This window comes from Sciurus carolinensis, chromosome 2 (genome assembly GCF_902686445.1).
Source record: "Sciurus carolinensis chromosome 2, mSciCar1.2, whole genome shotgun sequence".
NCBI classification, from domain to species: domain Eukaryota; kingdom Metazoa; phylum Chordata; class Mammalia; order Rodentia; family Sciuridae; genus Sciurus; species Sciurus carolinensis.
In genome coordinates, this window is record NC_062214.1 from 31,589,828 (window position 1) to 31,597,423 (window position 7,596).

Sequence of the window (7,596 nt, forward strand, 5' to 3'; positions counted from 1 at the left end):
TGGAACAACTTTCACAGGACAAATAGGAGAAACAGAAGAAAAAACAACAACAAAAAATGTCATTGCATTCAGCTCAGGACAGTTTGGTTTATAGCCTGGTGGGCTCCTGCTGATCTGGGGGTCTCCCTTGAACCATAGTTTCACGCTCTTATCTTGAGAGCACCCACTTTCTTCGGTATAAAGCAGAGGTGAATTGTAGGAACCTGTAATTTTCTGGGAAGATGGACTGTTCTAAATAAGATGGTAGTGCTGTCTCACACTTACTGCTTCTGTTAGACATGTGGATATCTGTGGATGTCTCTAATTCTGGGACAAAGGATACTGAAAAAAAAAAAAAAAAAAAAGAGTCCTTAACTTTTCTTGATAAATCTCAACCCCCTTGCACTCTTTTTCGATTAAGTTACTTGCATGTTCTCAATCAGAAAATTTCTAAGGCACAGAGCAGAGTAGAGTTGGTACTGACTCCAGTCAGTAGGATGGGAGGATGTGTGTGACCTTGATCTGAATACAGGTGTGCATGTCACCCGGTAGCGCACTGCGTCATTCCTAAGCTAAGTGTTAGGAACAGTGGAACAAGGACTCAGAGGTCTTATGTCTTTCAGACTACCATCTTAATTTTTGAACTGTTCTATGACATTGGGACTGAGACCCAACAGTTCGGCACCAGTGGAATGTGGTAGCAGGTTATAGGAGTCTCATTGTGCAATCCATGAGCCTCTGCATCAGAATTGCCTGTAATGTTTCAGAGAAATGCAATATCCAAGACCCACCCTAGAAGTACTGATTCAAAATATTAGGCCCGTGTGTTTTAATAAGTACTTCCAGTTATTCCAATATACACCAAAGTTTGAATATTATTTTTATAGCGGGCCAAATGGTAACTGTAAGTGGGATAAAAAAAAAACATAAAGCATTTCCCTCTACCTTGATTAGAATATTGTCTTATTTATACCAGGAAGAACATCCCTCCTTACCTATGAAAGTGTTTTATGTGGAAGAAAATAATGAAAATGTTTCACCTGGGGACTTCTCCTCCAGCTTAGTTTGAATAGACCAATTGGCCATATTCTCAGTTTCATGTATATTTTATTTCCTCACAGTTCTTCTCATTTAGTACTGTCAATACAACAAATAATAAGAGCAAAAATAATCATCTCTTCTTTATCCTCCTGGGAGCTGGGTAAATTGGAGATACACTGAATATCAACCAGCAGCTCCAGGGATGATCTTATGATGCCTCATGGTAACCTTTGGTAGAACAAATTTTCATTCTAGAATTCACATTGTTGCTGAAGAATATGTCCATGTCCACGTGACCTTTGGAGAAGATTGTTTTTTTCTTCCCATTTAGATGAAGGACCAGCATGAAAAATGATTCAGTAAAGATTACAGAAGAACAATTGGATAAAGTAACTAGAGTGTTCAATAAATGCAGGCTTTCCTCTATATGGTTCTGAATCCAAAATCAATGGTCAAAGTCTAGACAAAGGAAACAGCAGCTTTTATCCCAGGCACAATATTCTGCCACCAAGACTGTCCTTGCCTCTCTTGGCACAACACCACAGAAAGTAAAACAGGCTCCCAGAACATAGTTATTTCCATATCCTCCCACATAGTATTCCCTGTGGAGCAAGCAATTTGTCTGCACTCAACTTTTCCCTGTTGATTCTCTGAATCAGACAGGCTTTCCCCAAACCCCTAGAGCTATTAGTCCTGTTAATCTTTGCCCTTCACAAATGAATCTTTTGTATTGGATTGTTATTGGATTTGGATTGCTGTCTTCCCTTCCCTTTCATTCTTTAAAAAAAAATATTTTTAAATGAACAATAAGAGCAAACAGCTCAGGATGAGGGACAGGGGAATGAGGAACGCTGACCTCTGGTTGGTCAGTCTTGATGAAGGTTTATGGGTTTGGAGGACTCCGTTGTCAAGGGACCCAGGGTAAGGTCAGCTCATAAGGAAATAATGCAGTCATGTGATAAAGAGTAAGGATGAGAGAAACCGCAGGGTTTCTGCTGCTGAACAATGACAAAGTTCACTGGTGTTCTCAGGTGCAAGGGAGAGAATAGACTCTCATTGTTAAGGCAGCATCAGCACCTGCCTTTGTTCCTGCTTCCCTTGCTGTGGCATTAACACTATCTTGTCAATCTGTAGACAGGCTGGCATGGATCATAACCACTGATGGATAGTTAGCCAGTCAGTACATCAGAATGGTTCCTCCTTGTTGATGTGTGTCTTTGTGCACCCCTTCACTAGGTCCTAGGTCGTAAGTACCTGAAACCTTTACCAGTCACCCAAGTCTCATGAGGAAGCTTAACCCTTCAGTGACTAGTTAGATCTGTCTGCCTGAGTGTCATTATATATTCTAATTTAAAAGCTTAACAAATTAAACTTGGCAAGCTATGAACATTGGTATTTTAAATATTCATTTTTTCCCCTTCTAATTCCAGGTGGGATTTTCTTTTATTGTTTTTAAAAATTGAGGTATAATATCTAGTGTGCCTCTACTTGTTGTCTATAAATTTTTATAACACATGCACCCAGGTAAACATCCACCATTCAGATTAAGATGTGGAACATTTTTTGTTGTCCAAAGCCACCCTTCTTTCTCATCCCAGTCATATTGATTCTCAAGAAATCCCCAAAGTTATGGTTATCAGAAGGAGATGATGGCTAAGTGCCATTTTCATAAATAGTTGTCTGTTAGATTCATAGAAAGACAAATACAAAGGAGAAAAAAAAGTTACTTATGAATCAGAATTGGCTGTGCATCTTCCAACTTAATTATCTCTATGGATTTCAAGCTGTGGGAAGAGGTATCCGTTATTGCTATTTCCTGAAACTACAGGCTGAAAGCTAAGGATCCCACAATTCCACCTCTTTGAGGGTAAAGAAGACGAACACAGGACACATTGATTTGAAATAAGCAGGACTTTGAAAGCAGAAACCTTTTTCTAACTTGGAGACAATTATGATGTTTCTATGAAAGTCAGAGCTCCTGGAGCCAAATAAGAAGAATGCAAAACTGATTTTTGGGACACCTTAAACAAGGGAAAGGGGAAGTGTTGCTTTGCTGTTATGAGATGCAATTTTATGTCCATTGTTGCAAGGGATGTCTTTTCTTGTGAATAAAACATTCGATTTTATGAAGATGGGCTTTCAAAAATCTGTGTTGTCAACAGAGCAACATCATTGACTCAACGTACATAACGCTCTTTATATTAGGTATTATGGAACGCATAGGAGTGAAGACAAGTTCCTACCTTGAGCAGTTTAAGTTTGACCTGGCAGAGGAAGGAAACTCATGAAATTGTTTTGGAGTTAGCACTAACCCTAAAACACTGATGACAAGTTCAATAGCATTCAGAAAAGAAAGATGTGATCAATGAAGGCTGGTGTGGTCACATGAGCCTGTGGAAGTGGTCAGGTTGAAGGCCAATACTGAAGGGTAGGGAGGAATCTAGGTAAAAGGATAGAAGAGACTTCTATCTAGAAGAGGCTTATGGGGAAAGAGGTGGTAGAATAAGCTTTTAGTAAAAGCGTAGGAGACGAAATTCAGATTCACTTTCAAAGAAAGGATAATTCCCCTGAAAGTCAACCAGCTGTGAATGCGTATCTTCCAAAGGGAAATTTCAGGCAGTTCTTTTTAAAGTAGTGTGGTTTTAGAGTAGTACAGATATTGCAGTGATTCACAGGTTCTCTCATTGTGCATAACCTTGGGAATGAAGATCCCCAGGCCATTCTGCAAGAGTACACAGTATCAGAGCTGGGGTTGTGGCTTGGTGATAGAGCGCTTGTGCTTGCGTAGCACGTGTAAGGCCCTGGGTTCAATCCTCAGCACCACATTAAAAAAATAAATAAATAATGTAAAGGTATTGTGTCCATCTACAACAAAAAGAAATATTTAAAAAAAGAGTACATAGTAGCAGTCTAACTGTATAACAAACAAGCATAGTAGCTATATAACAAACCAGCCTCCAATTCAATGTCATACAACAGTTTATTTACATACTCAAGTTATGCATTTGACTCAAGTGTGCTCCATGTGTGATCATTCTGGGACCCAGAACAAAGAATTAACAGCCATCAGGAGTATGTTGAAAACTTCCATGGGATATTCCTTATGGCATATTCTGAATAATTCTATCCACATCCCATTGGTTAAACAAATCACAAGACCATGCCTGACATCAGTAACACAGGGAAATAAACTCTGTCTTCAGTGGGAAAAACTGCACAGTCCTGTAGGGATAGGGGTGAATGTAAAGAGGGAGAGGGGGTGAAAAATCAGGAACAATAACTCAAAGGACCAAATCTGCTAAACATTGAACCCATTAATACACAACCTCAGAAAAACCCTAAAGATTTGACCCTATTTTTATTCTAATTTACAAATAAGCAAACAATGACTTGGGACAGGAAGTTTATTCAAAGTAATCTTGTTAGGAAAGTGACCAAGATAGAGCTCCGAGTATTTCAAACTTAAAACCATCCCAATAGCACAAATCACCAGTAAGTCCCCAGAAGAAGCTCTGAGTAGTATTATGAAGCATGTTGCCTGAGCTGTTCCCTCCAGACCTTCTGCATCTACCTGGAAACTTCGTTTTCCAAGGTGACTGTTCACAACCTCTCTTGCCCGGATCCACATATATATTCATAAAACAAACTTTCTTTGGCATCTGCTTCCCATCTCAGGAAGAACTTTGGTCAGGCCTGGCTTCCTCCCATTTCTTTACTTCTCCATTCTGGACATCAGTTAACTCCAGGAATTCACTGGCATTGTAGTAAATTTAAAAGAATCGAAAATACCAAAAATATAACCAAGCATTGCCCTATGAGTTCCTGGGTCAGTTAAGGGTACATGTTTGCCAGGTGCAAACAGTACATTACAGTGGTGTTCTCCTGTAATCCCAGTGACTCCAGAGGCTAAGGCAGGAGGATTACAAGTTCAAGGCCAGCCTCAACAACTTAGCAAGGCTGTCAGCAACTTAGCAAGACCTTGTTTCAAAATTAAAAATAAAAAGGCCTGGGGATGTGGCTCAGTGGTAATGTGCCCCTGAGTTCAATCCCCAGTACCAAAAAAAAAAAAAAAAAAAGGGGGATACATGTTTTACTGTGCCTAAAACCTCTTGCTACTTAGCAAATTACTTACTTTAATTATCTATCTTTTCTAGGAGTTAGGAGGAAAAGTTGGGCTTTGCTAAGTGTGGATGGCTTGATCAATACCCCGCTCACTGCAGACCCTGCATTTCATGCTTTTTCTTTTCCTCTGCCTTTGCCTTCCACTCTGTCCTTCTCTGCTTCCAGTGTGCATCATCTCTGCAACTGACTCCCATATTCTTAACTGTCTCAAATGTTAAAATTTCCTTTGGGCAGCCATCAGGGCCACCGCTCCTTGCTTACACATTCCCAAGCCCAGAGCCTACGAACTCACTGAACCAAGATGAGCTGGGAGATCTCAAAAGGCAGTGTGTTTATTTGTCCAGTATCTTGTGGTGATGCTTAACATTGTTCATTGATGTAGGCCCATTGGGTCTCAGAGTTCAAGAGAAAAGTGATTATGGACCAGTTTAGAAGCTGCCTGATGATATTTCCTGACATAAGGCTCATTGAGGAGGGCATCTTGGCAGATAATGCTCCGCCGTGTCTTGCCCTTTGGATTAATGGGTCAACCTAGAAAGTAGCACTTTAAAGAGTTTCTGAAGGACCACTTGGCCTCTCTCTGCCCTTTGTGAGGTGCTCCTGGATGTGGACAGAGGCGCCTGATATTCCCAAGGGTCTTTTATTCTCTTGCACACCGTTTTCCATTCCTTTCAATATTATCCATTTCACTTTTGGTTGACTTTAATATTTCTCTAGTAACTTATATTTGGGTATCACGAAATAATGGAACATTTGGGTCATTGAACATTATTAATATTATAGTAATACTGTAAAATATGAAACTAATAAAATATTTTATGACTTAATCAGAAGCAAGGATGAATGGAAGGGTTGGGGGTGTGGCTCAGTGGTAGAGTGCTTGCCTAGGAAGCATGAGGTCCCGAGTTCAATCCCCACTACCCCCACCCACACCCAGAAAAAAAAAGTAAAAAATGAATGGAGAACATGTATGTACATGTGATCTGGGCTCTAGATTTTATTTACAAATTATCTTTTTGCAACATTCAAAATTTTATTTATCAATTGTAATGAAAATGTCTTTTTCATTAAAATGAAGTTTCATTTACATTAAGTATATATTGCTATTAGATACCTCACCACCTTTACAAATGTAATGTACAAATGTATCCGGTACACACATAGATTTTTTCAGTTCTTGTCTCCTATTTCTTTTCTTCTAAAGAAGCAACAACAGACATTTTTGTGTCTGTGTCTTTATTTGTATTAGATTACTTTTTATTGTAAATTGGAAATACTTAGCCCTTATAATACTATAATGCAAACTCCTCTTCCTTGAGGAATTTATTTTTTTAGGTAAGTTGATTGGTTTATCTGGAAACTTCTTTAGCGGTCAACTGCAAGGTGAGCTGGGGCTTTTGGAAATGCTTCATTGTTCCAACTTATTGTGAACAGCAAGGCCACCAAAACAATTTCCCCCAAGTCTGAACTCAGAGGAATGTCAACTTGGCATTTGTTTTAAAATGAAGAGGTAACTTCCCCACATTAATCTTGCAGAAGTGTGTCTTCCTTTTTTATGTTAATCTTGTCATTCAAAATTATAAGACAAGAATTTCAGTCAACCATGGTGGCACAGGCCTGTAATTTCAGCAACTCAAGAGGCTGAGGCAGAAGGATCTCAAGTGGGAGGCCAACCTCAGCAACTTAGTGAGACCCCACTTCAAAATCACAAAATTTAAAAAAATTTAAATTTTTACGGATGTAGTTCAGTGGTAAAGTGTCCCTGGGTTCATTTCCCAGTACCAAAAAAAAAAAAAAAAAAAAAAAAAAAGAACTTTGGAGATCTTTGAAACTTGAATTCCAGGGAATTCCATTATTTAAATTGCCCCTTTCAGAAATTTCCAGTCATTCACAGTGGAATTAAATAGGAGTAAATTGGTAATTCACAGTGGAATTAAATAGGAGTAAATAGGTAATCTACAAAAAAATTCACAGTATTTCTTTTTTTAAAATCACTGTTGATTTGCTGTGCCCAGATCTGCATGGAGGTAAAATATCCAAACTATCACATTTTTATTTAAAAATTCCATGCTTGTTACTCACAGAAAAATTAAGTATCAGTTTTGTTAGGGAACTTCCCCCAAATTCATCATTTCCGGGAACATGCACTACTCTGATAAACAGAAGAAACTCTCTGCTATTGTTTAATGAAAGTTGTTTTTGATCTCAAAATTTTGAGTCTGCATTTAAGAGTCAGCATCATCCCACTGCCCAGGCTTCTAAATAAATTCTAGTGGTTGCCTGTTTGGATTAACCTATCCTGAGTCTCTGTGACTGGGTAGAGGCTGCTGGCAAGGGAGAAGGTGAAGAGGAGGTTGCTGGCTTGTCTCAGGTGCTGGCTTATCTTTGCTCTTCATTGAGCTTTCTACTTTTTCTTACTGGTGGCAGCAATCACGCCGTTGGAGTCTATCTGTG

At 39.0% G+C, this 7,596-nt stretch overlaps 1 non-coding gene across 1 annotated transcript; it reads left to right on the forward strand.

Moving 5' to 3' along the window:
* The first annotated feature begins 5,996 nt into the window (after nucleotides 1–5,996).
* Trnap-agg (transfer RNA proline (anticodon AGG)) lies at nucleotides 5,997–6,068 on the forward strand. Its single transcript has one exon. It is a non-coding gene; the product is annotated as a tRNA-Pro (tRNA).
* Nucleotides 6,069–7,596: the final 1,528 nt, after the last annotated feature.